Below are 12,171 nucleotides of genomic sequence, written 5' to 3'. Positions count from 1 at the left end.
TGAACAAATTACAAAAGCAAAAGTTAAGTTACAAGAGGCAAAAGGGACAATTGTGAGCAAACAAAATACATGAGGTTGCAAATGGTGCATTACAGGAGCAGTGACATGTGTGCAGGTTACAAGAGAAAACAAAGTAAAATTAGAGGTATAATACTGCAATATATGGTAGACACTCTACTCAAGCACAAGAACAAACGTTACGTAGGCAATGGTATGGCACTTGTGCTAGTATCAAAAAGCAAACAAAATGCCATTACCGCAGTCCCCAGGCCTATAGTGACTGCCCAAGGAAGAAAGCTTTAGCCTGGTGCACTAGACCCGCCCGAAGAGGGCCGTGTTTTCGTTTGTGCGAATGTGCGCCCAAGAAAAAAGCATTGTGTACTGAATCTGATTCATTTGTGTGCCACTGCACTGCCACATTTCACTTAGTTCATGATTCATATTAATTTATAATAAATTATATCATAATATTCTCTCTCACCGACTGCGTCCGAGTCCGGCCCCAACTTAAGTCAGTCCCAAATTTGAAGGGGGGACCACGACGGCGCTCGCGATATCAAAGATAAGATGGTAGTGTGATGTCGTCGGTATTAATTCTTTATTCTAGTAGCAACACGAACTCCCCTGCGCTGCCGTCGGTGTCGTCTACTCCTCCCTGGCGTGTCACCGCCGGGACGTGTCAGAGCAGGAGCGCACAGCACGCGGGGGCTGTCCCAGGGCCGTCATTGGTAGCCTTAAAGATTGATGGCTCTGGGACCCACAAACTGCTGGGTAAGCCGCGCATCCGCATCGCACCAGTGACCAGAATCATCACATGCCTCTGGTGCGTGCGTGGCTGGCGACGTGCTGCTGCAGTGAGTGCCATGTGGCGGGGGTATTTGGTAAAGTCTGTGTCCTCCTTAGGCCTGCTTGTGTTTATTGTTTTCTAGTCCTCCTGCTTGTTGTTGTGATGTGACCATGTGGCTGGCGGCAATTTTGTGAAGGCTTTCGCCATTGGCCTGCATTTCTTCCCATTATTCCCCTTGGCTTATTATTGCATCTTGTTGTGGCCTGGCATCCATTTTGTGCATTCAGCCAGTTTGCCCCTTTGCCATATGCTTGCATGGATGGTTGATCAATGAGATAAGCAGCTTAATAAATTAATAATTAGACGCTTGAGGGTAATTGTTATTTTTTACTTATTTATAATTATTTCTTTACATTAATTTCAAATAATTTTTTGTTAATTTTTCTCAATATTGTTTTCAATTTTTTTTAAATTTCAGTTTCAAAGTAACATGACTTGGCATTAGTGAACCATTAACATTAAACCTAGGTCAGCTATATGACATGCACCACATTATTCATTGTCTAGGGATTGTTCCATTCCATTATCATTTCTCAGCTGCAGCTCCCTAAGTTCCGCATCCATTTCCTGTCATGTGATGCACAATGCCAAACCATTACATTTGTTTTTTTGTTGTTGTTCCTATCCTTCCTGAGTGTTCTGGACTGCCCAGTACACCATGAAAGCCCTTGTTGTTGTCAAAGTCTCACAAATGGATACACTGTATTCTTATTTTTTTTAATAACTGAGGTAACACTAATAAGTGTGACCACACACTAAATTATGTATTACAATATTTGTTTGTTCTAGTAATTATGGAACTACAACAATGCCACATTTCACTGATGTTCTTCTTGCTTCTTTGCTTTTAGGTGCACGAGAGGAGGAGACAATATTACCCATTGTAGTTCCAGACAGAAGGCCTGCGCACAAGGTCACAAGATGTGTGGCCACAGACATCTCTTCAGCTTGTGAATCTCAAACAAGTGCCGCTGCGTGCTAGCTGACAGCTTCAAAATAGCCCAAAAGAAAGATACCAGTACCAAGAAAGTCAAAGTAGTCAGTGAGAAGAAGGCACTGCCACTTACCACCACCGGTATGTCGCCCAGTACCTTTTTTGGGAAACCAAAAATTGCGTCTGCAGGAGCGGTGTCCGGGAAGCAAGCTGGGAGCAGCACCCTCGCATCTAGCGGACCCACCCACCAATCTAGGCCCAAGCCCGTGTCTGTTGCAGAGGCAGCCAGTCTAATCATGACAACCCCGACGAGCAGTGAAGCTGAAATTGATTTATCGTTATCGCAAAGTAGTACCCAATCAATGCAGGAAACTCAGATAAGTGGGCAACAACAGCCACAGCCACCACCAATAGTAATAGTTCCTCCCGAAGTAGAGGCTGTTTAGGAGATCGAGCTTCCAGCAGAGGAAGAAGAGCAAGCCTCTCTTTCAGAACATCCATTGTCTTCCAGATCCCCAGCAAGCAAAAGGAGGGTTAGTCTATCAACTTCTAGTACAAGCCTCCCTTCTAATGATCTAGACACCACTTGGATCCCGCTTCAGTCTGAGAGTGAGACACGCCACACCCAAGAGACAAGGCTAGGGAATAGGAAGGTTCCGAAAGCCTTAGATTATGGATGTAGATGTAGAAGTGGAGGATAATGATGAGCCAGTCATCATGGACGTTAGCCGCACCCCAGTAGAGACCAACATTACCCCGTTCCAAATTGCTGTGAGAGATGTGGCACGGATACCACCAACACAGATACCACCAACACCACCTTCAGCTGCCATATTTACAAAGTCCCGACAGCAACGTACATCCACCACAACCACCTTAGTAGAAGTAAGTACTGCAGAGAGTCAAACGTCAACCCCACCTACCAGTTCATCCGACATTGCAAGTGGCACCATCAGCGTCAGAAAGTTGACCTCCCCGGTTTGGGACTTCTTTTCAGTTAGCCAGAAGGAAGTGACCATTGCCTTATGCTCCATTTGTGGAGAAGGTGTAAGTCGGGGTAAGCATGGTACAAACTATGGTACGGGAAGCCAAACAAAAAATCTGAAAATACACCACTTGATCCAGTGGGAGGCACAACGTAGCGCCCAAATAACTGCAAGACATTTTCTCCGGTACACAGAGCAGCCCTGTCCCCAGCACTGCAGTGGTACCGCCTACCTCATCATCAGAAACATACTAATGGCACAAGAGTCAGGTCGAGACACTAAGGGGTCCCAGGCAAGAGAGTACAGTCACGAAAAAACATGCATTGAGCCTAACAAGATCCGGTCTCAAGAAGACACCTGCATCAGTCGCACCAGAAAAGAAAAAAATCCAAGCTACCATTCTCAGCATGTCTAGGTCGGAGGGACAATACGAACGCAACCACCCAACGGCATGTTTGTACAATGCAGAGCTGGCTAAAATGTTAGCGCTGGACCTCCTCCCTTTTTCTTTTTTGGAAGGGGTGGGTTTTCTTGAATTTGTGGCAGCCATCTGCCCGAAATGGAAGGTTCAAAGCCAGTCCTATATCGCCAGAGTTGCTGTTCCAGCACTACAGAACGATGTGCTGGAATTGCTTGGACAAGCTTTGCAGCAGAGTGCTGTTCACACTATCCACCTGACGACAGACATGTGGACCAGTTGCCTAGCCACTGATTACATGTGCATCACTGCGCACTGGATCTCTTTTGTCAGTGTTAGAGAAAATATATCTGCAGGTGTTGGCACTGCTGGAATTACGCTGGGAAGCATTTTACAGTAGCCATGTTCGCCATGGAGAAATCCCATACTGCTGCAAACATTTTGGAAGTCTTTAACACTAAGATCTTTGAATGGCTGCGACCAAGAGGGCTTATCATTGGTTTTGTTGCCACGGACAAAGGCAGGAATATAGTTAAGCAAAACTAGTGTTGTTGGCGCACACCTCTCTGAAATCCAAAACTCAAAACTGGAGCAAACTTAACTCGTATGCATTCACACCAGAGAGGAGTAGCCTGCCCCTTAAATTGTAAAATGTAAACGAGTGACTCTTCACTCGATGTCTGGTTGCGCAGCGAGAATATAACTAATCACATTATCAAACTCATACGTAAAAATAAACCATGCATCACAACATTAATGTTATTGGTAATTGCTCATTGTTTCATGTGCCGAGACATCTATTTGCTCAAATATCGATCAAAATTAAAGTGGAACAGTCATGGACTATTTTTAAACCCAAAAAAATAATGCGACATAAACAAAACTCTGTTCTTGATAACAATATTCTTCAGCAACCAAGGATCAAAATTGCCCAATGCATTTCAGGATAATAAATCCCTTCCTCATGGGCCTCTATAAAAAATAATAATGAAATGCTGTTGATAAAACATGGAATTTCATAACATTATGTCATTAATATGCTGGGATAGCTGTCTGTTCACCACGAATGTACAAAAAAATGGCAAGACTGAAACGCAACCTGTAGAAATGAGGTGCCAATCCCCCAGAAATGAACAAGAAAGCTAATACATACAAAGCTGTAGAGAAAGCTGCGGTGAAAATAGTTAAATACCATCACCATCTACATATTATAAAAGACAGTTGAAACACATAGGGCCTGATTCACAGAACTAACTTAAGACAAAATCATAAACTTGCTACCATTTTGGTATTCACAGAAGGCACTTACTCATTTTGGTATTCACAGAAGGCACTTACTCATTTCGGTATTCACAGAAGTTAGGAGTCCTAACTTTAGGACTCCTAAATGCCTTCTGTGAATACGGAAAGTCTTAAAGTTAGGATTTTTCTCAATTTAGTACTAGTAAAGTTAAGACTCCTAACTTTAGGACTCCTAAATGCCTTCTGTGAATACCGAAAGTCTTAAAATTAGGATTTTTCTCTATTTAGTAGTAGTAAAGTTAGGACTCCTAACTTTCGGACTCCTAAATGCCTTCTGTGAATACCGAAAGTCTTAACATCAGGATTTTTCTCTGTTTAGTAGTAGTAAAGTTAGGACTCCTAACTTTATGACTCCTAAATGCCTTCTGTGAATACCGAAAGTCTTAAAATTAGGATTTTTCTCAGTTTAGTAGTAGTAAAGTTAGGACTCCTAACTTTACTAATACTAAATTGAGAAAAATCCTAACTTAAATACCCCTTACTGGTAAACAAAATGCCAAATCATCATCCCTTAAGTGCAATGTTCAGTGTGGTGCACTACACGTACCCGCTTCACTGTTTCTCACTACGTCTAGACACAAGCCTCTCTGCCATCTGAACGATGAACGAAAGTGCCAATTGTGCCATCTTTTGAACCAGTAGAAAATGGAATGGGGCTCGCAATGCCGGGGACCCCATCGTGAAATGGTCAATACTAATTAAGTAAACCACTATACATGCCTCTAGTTTGTGAAGGCGTCTATAGACGCAAGAATGTAGGGAAAAATGCATAAACCTGCCATTCCTCACTCAACGTGGACTGTAATTGTGCTGTGTGCTGAAACAAAGCAAAAAACGTGTCCACCAATTAATTTCATGTGTGCCATCTTGAAATGGACAAATGGAATAGACAAGCTGATGTGTCCATCTTAGAACTGGAAAACATGATGCTCATGCATAAATGATCAAGTACGCTATAATCATAAGAAAACAATCTGTGAGACCACAATCACTTATACTAACTGATATGAATAAATTCAAACAACACCACGCACGCTTTGAAAACGCAGTCATGGAAAACCTCAATACTGATAGAGCTATTAAGCGCAGCTATCAACTGATGGAAACACTAAAGCATATATATTTAAGAGAATGACTAGAGTCATTGATGCACCCGCTCAACTAATGATCTAGGGAATCACATGAACGTGTACTGTGTGTGAAATAACCAGCGCCCGTGATACACACACCCGGAATCCCAAGATATGTAGTAACAAGAAAGCAAATAGAAAACCAATGTGATTTGAAAATCTGCCTGACAGAAAACTGTGCTGCCCCATCATGTTGCTAGTCATGTTGCCAAGGAGTTGAGCAAAAGCGATAACAACATAGAAAATGCAAGACATGTGCAAGAATAATACATGAGCCAAAGTCTGACATTGCATGATAAATACAAACTACAAAAGATGACAATCCTCTGCACACAATCACGCTCAACCTATATTATAAAAAACAAATCATGTCTATTTTATTATTCAGACTGCGAGGGGTTATAGTGTTGAACAATTTTATCCACCAAATCTCCTGCTGCGGTAACAATCTTGCGTTGTCTCTGCCTGCACTACTTTGCACAATTTCTAAAATAGTATATCTCAACTGTGCAAATATGTGGTGGTGCACAAGCTTCTTCATCCTAATTGTACTTTTATGTTCAGTAATTCTGGTTTTCATTTTGCGTTGTGTCTTGACTATATACATTAGGCGGCATGGACACTATGCAATAGATCACAAAGGTAGAATTACAATCTCCTGAATATCTGAGCTTGATGGACTTGCCAGACTGTGGATGAGTAATAGTATTTCCTAACGTGACATTGTTGCAGTTAATGCAATTGAAACATTTATGCATGCCTGATTCTATAGAACTGAATGGTGCTTTTGGCCGTGTCAACATCTCTTTGATATTTACTCCTTGTAAAAAGGTTGCTGTTCGAATAACTCATAAAAATCAGGTCCTGACTGGAGAAGTTCCTATCTTGACCTAATTATTCTTTTTATAGCTGCTAATTTGGTGGAATACTTTGTCACAAAAACCATAAGATTTGTTTTGTAAGTAAGTACTGTCTCTGAATGTTGGAAATTCTTGTGACAACTTCAGACAGGATGGATGGTGGGTAATCCCTCTGCTGAAAATTGAAACTTGAGAATAACAGAAGATTGTTTCTGTCAGTCTTCTTCTTGAAAACAGTTGTTTGCAGCTGATTGGTCCTTTTGTAATCAGCACATCAAGAAACGACAGACCCGTCTTGCTAATAGTGTGTGTGAATTAGATGCGAGCATTCCTTTGGTTCAATTATTGAATCTTGAGTTCAAGTTGGGTTTGATACTTGTTCCATCAGCAGTTATATGGTGTTTTCACATAAGAATGTAGTGTGCCACTTGTGTGGCTTGATCTAGCACGAGGTGCAGATAATGTTGATTGGTCTATGGGCGTATTTTTACGGGCATTATGGATTGTGTACTCACCCTGGGTTTTCATCTTTTTAGATTTGAGTCAAGCAATAAGCATATCTTTGACGTGCAAGTTACATAGCGGCAGATATTCAGTAAGTGTGTAATACTTATCACCATTAAGCATCTGTACGGTGTCATAATCTGGATATGCGATCTTTGTGCACATTACTGATTTCTGCGTTTGGGCATGTTTATTTGATCTTAGGTATTTACACGCTGGGTTCTATGTGTTTTATCTGTCTTTTACAATATGTAGATGGTGATGGTATTTAACTATTTTCACCGCAGCTTTCTTCGTATGTATTGGCTTTATTGTTCATTCCTGAGGGATTGGCACTTCATTTCTACGGGTTGTGTTTCAGTCTTGCCATGCTTTTGTACATTTCTAGTGATCAGGCAGCTATCCCAGCATGTTAATACGACATAATATTATGAAATTCCATGTTTTATCAACAGAATTTCATTATTATTTTTTACAGAGGCCCCTGTAGAAGGGATTTATTATCCCTAAATACATTGGGCAATTTTGATCCTTGGATGCTGAAAGAACATTGTAATTAAGAACAGAGTTTTGTTTATATCGCATGTATTTTTTAAATTGAAAAATTGTCCATGACTGTTCAACTTTAATTTTGATTGGATCAAATAGATGTCTCAGGACATGAAACAATGAGCAATTACCAAGAACATTAACGTTGTGATGCATGGTTTGTTAGTGATTAGTTATATTATCGCTGTGCAACCAGACACCGAGTGAAGAGTCACTCATTTACATTTAATAATATAGTTAAGGCCATAGCCGATGGTGGCTATTTCAGGGTTCTGTGTTTGGCACTGTGCAATAACATAATATTTCAAGACTTTCTGAAAAAAGACCAAGTCAGCAACTTACTGACCACCTACAGAAGAATCTGCACACATTTCATCCATTCTTTTGAAGCCCGGAAGCAGCTGAGGTTCGTTGAACGTGATAATAGAATGCCAGTTAAGGCACTTATCCAGGAGGTGCCAACACATTGGAACTCAATTTGCTACATGCTTGAACGCCTGTTTGAGCATTACAGAACAATCAATCAATGAATACGTCATGCAAAGAGGAGATGCAACTGTGAAAGGCATGATCTTTGAGATGGATCAATGGGGACTAGTTAAATGCCTTACAGAGATGCTGCTTCTTTTTGAGGTCTGTACCCTGGGCCCAGCTATACCATTGTTGCACATGCTACAGGAGCAGCTAAAGGAGGTGTCCGCAATGTACGCGGGTGTGGAGAAAAAACAGAAGCATATGACTTGGTGGAGAGCTTAATCCTTCGCTTATCTGAAAATAGAAGGGGGCAAAACGGCATTGTTTCATCCAACCGCTACATTTGTGCCACAATTCTTGATCCACGATACAAACCATTACTGGACACTTTCATTCCTTTTTCAGCCGGGGATGTTGGCAACTACAGAACTTGGATAGCTGTGCAAGCCAGTCAGCTAGAAAAAGAATGGCTGGGAATTAGAGGCTCGCTCCTCCATGGCACAACAAGTACTGCAGGGCATCCTTCAAGTTCAACTCAGAGCCTGAGGGCAGTGTGGTTGGCTCACAGCAGCCAAAGCCACCAACAACAGCAAGAACAACGACATCAACAACAGCAAGAAGAGGAGTATCAGCCCCAAAATCAGCAAAGGAATGATTTCTTCAGGCAGGGCCTAAGTCCATTGCTGAGGCAAAGGCAAAAGAGGCCTAGCAAAGCGGAGCACCCATGACCATTGAGCGGATGGTCCAGGCCTATCTGGATTTATTGGAGTTACCAATTAAATTAAATTTACAGCATTAATTGATCACACACTTGGTGGGGTGGTGGGGTGGATGTGGTGAAAGCAACACCAACTCAAGGCCAGGCAGGGCGAGGATCTTAAGTATAACTATAACCCACATTGTATATATATATCTTGTTGGGGTCTGTGTGCACACGAAAACGCACCCGCCATCATAGTGTGGGTCCCTATGAGATCATAACAATGTAAACATAAGCACAGGTGCACCACACATTAATATAAAACTGAGAACAGCACCTGGCCTGCTATCCCTCATGTATTCTAACCCCTCTAATCTTGTTTGAGTCTGTGTGCACACCAAAACGCACCCACCAACATAGTGCGGGTCCCTAAGAGATCATAACAATGTAAACATAAGCACAGGTGCACCACACATTAATATAAAACTGAGAAAAGAGACTGTGTAATTTCTATCCAACTCAAATCTATATTCAAAGTTTTCTTTTTATTCCAATTTCATCAATTTTCACAATGATACAGCCGACGCGTTTCGTCCTGTAAAGGTTAAATATGAACCGACATAAGGAAACATAATACCTGGGTTTGTTAGGGAGTAGAAAGAACAAGAAACAGGGAAGAAGTACAAACGTCTAATACCTGAACGGGCTTGCAGCCAACAACTTGATGGTTATATTTAACTATAATGTTGTGTCAGAGAAAGCAGGACTTTGGACTAATTTAGAGAGAGGGGAAAGAACAGAAAATAATAATCAACGGAAGTTTAGAAAAAGAAGAGTACAGCCGGGCATATATGCCCACAGATTTAACTAACTTAACTGGCGCCAAGGAGCACAGTAGCATACCCACCACTATAGCATAGGAAAGGTCAATCCCAGCAAGAAGAGAAATTAACGAATAACCAGAACAGCGCCCTTTGTGTCAATCCACATCTAAGGCACGGTTGTCTTGAATATCTACAAGAAATATATATATGAGGGTTATGCATAAGTATGGGCAAATTTTGCGGATCTGCGGTTCGCGAATTTGCGCGAAATTGCAAAAAAGTCCACAAATTCGTGTATTTTCCTGCGAAATCGCAGATTTTTTTGCGATTTCCATCTACTCAACTGGAGTACTTTCTACTGGCTAATCAGTAAGTGCTACCTCGTTGGGTAAATGTATAGTGCTTTTCCTACACTGCAGCTGCGTAAAGGGCCAGAAGATTTGTCTCCACTGACCATGTGTGCCTGTAACTTTGCCACCGCGCCAAAAGGCGCCGAGGTCCCTTGAGTGAGCTGTCCAACATAGTTGGGAAAGGGCGGGAAGACGTTTGATACCGCTAGTGTGTGGTGCGGGGCTTCTATGCGTGTCAACATACCTCTTGTGTATAAAGAGTCAGAGAGCTAGCAGGGCAGCAGGTGAGGAGAAAGCAGCCTCCTGGTCACAGGAACTACACGGGGATTGCGCTCGAGAAACTCATGGATTCAAAGACCTCCCTCGAGTATTACAGCTAATTTTCGACGGCAGATATGGGGTTAAAGCACACTTGCCCAGGCTCGACCGTGCTCACTAATGGTTTGGGCTGATTAAAACGTTACCGAATTTGAGCTTCAACTCAGGCACCTGCTTTATTTATATCTGTAAGTGCTTCCTGTTGAGGTTTAATTTTTGTGACAGGAGCCTCGTGCCAGAAGGAATCCTGCCCTGCATAGTTATCCACGAAGATGCCACCGCTTTGTGCAATACCTCTACTCAACTGGAGTACCTTCTAATGGCTAATCCAGTAGGTGCTACCTCGTTGGGTAAATGATAGTGGTTTTCCTACACTGCAGCTGCGTAGGTCCCTTGAGTCAGCTGTCCATCATAGTTGGGAAAGGGTGGGAAGACGTTTGATACTGCTAGTGTGTGGTGCGGGGCTTCTATGCGTGTTCACATGCCTCTTGTGTATAAAGGGCCAGAGAGCGAGCAGGGCAGCAGGTGAGGAGAAAGCAGCCTCCTGGTCACAGGAACGGGGATTGCGCTCGAGAAACTCAGGGATGCAAAGACCTCCCTCGGGTAGTACAGCTAATTTTCAACGGCAGATATGGGGTTAAAGCACACTTGCCCAGCCTCGACCGTGTTCACTAATGTTTTGGGCTGATTAAAACGTTACTGAATTTGAGCTTCAACTCGGGCACCTTCTTTATTTATATCTGTAAGTGCTTCCTGTTGAGGTTTAATTTTTGGCCCACAGGAAGCACTTACAGAGTTAAGGCAGGTGCCCGAGTTGAAGCTAACTTTGTAACCATTTTAGAATGGCGCCAGCAAGCACTCTGGCAGCTTGCCGGCGCCATTCTAAAATGGTTACAAAGTTAGCTTCAACTCGAGCACCTGCCTTAACTGTGCTTCCTGTGAGCCAAAATAAAAATCTGCCCGCTCGCAAATTTTCGGCAATTTCGCGAGATTCGCGGATCACGAAATTGCCGAAAATTCCCAAATTTCGCAAGCGGAGCGGATTTTGCGCCCATACTTAGTTATGCACCAAATGCAACTATTCAAACACCGGGTGTACACATGGCGGGCCACCCCACTTAAGTGGAAATATTCACTTATTATCAACTAAATAGTAAATAGGCGGCGTTCCTATTAAAAAGATTTGTTACGACAAAATTAACGAATAACCAGAGCAACAGCCTTTGTGTCAGCAAACATCAACGGCACAGGTATCTTGGATATCTACAAAAAATAGATATAAGGGTTATGCACCAAACTTAACCATTCGGACACAAGATATACTCATGGCGGGCCTACCCCGCTTAGGTGGAGATACTCACTTAATATCAACTGTAGAGGCGGCGTTCCTATTAAAAAGGTGAGTCGCAACAATAAAAAAGTCAAGGCAGACAGTCAATTCAATGATGGGCACCAGCAATAAAGCAGACTGATACAGACAACTGAGATGATTGTGCCCGATGCAGTTGATACTGTATTCTAAGGGGCGGAATGGAAAAACAAATATGACACTCCATCCCATGCCAGAAGCTGAGTATGAAAAGTGTTCAAATCGCACCACTGATTCAGTCATAATTACTATATATCAAATAGAGCCCCAAATCCAAGGCGTGCACATCGGACTTTAATTATGCAAGTCCACTCGAAATCACCCCGAACAATCACCTGGAAAGACAGAGGCACCCAAACATAACCAGATCTCAAATAAATAGGTACATACCCACTTGAATTATAGTAAGAGGATTCGAAAATTACTGTGCATTATAGTAACTCCAACAGAGAATGGCCAATTAATCTTATATATCTCCACTATTTAATACATTTATCTTGCTAGTGATCAGACAAGGTAAGGTTCACAAATAGAAGCAAGAGCATCATCAAATCAATCTGTTAATTTAATGACAGACAATATAGCAATATGTAGACCAGCAGTGTA

General features: G+C 42.2%; 1 protein-coding gene across 9 annotated transcripts in view; it reads left to right on the top strand.

Moving 5' to 3' along the window:
- Window positions 1–12,171, top strand: part of FBXO47 (F-box protein 47) — a 1,641,665-nt gene that overhangs the window by 855,901 nt on the left and 773,593 nt on the right. The window lies entirely within an intron of this gene.

The sequence above is a fragment of the Lissotriton helveticus genome, chromosome 5_1 (genome assembly GCF_964261635.1).
Source record: "Lissotriton helveticus chromosome 5_1, aLisHel1.1, whole genome shotgun sequence".
NCBI classification, from domain to species: Eukaryota; Metazoa; Chordata; class Amphibia; order Caudata; family Salamandridae; genus Lissotriton; species Lissotriton helveticus.
The sequence above is the reverse complement of the archived record's forward strand: the minus strand, read 5'-3'. Positions and strand labels throughout refer to the sequence as shown.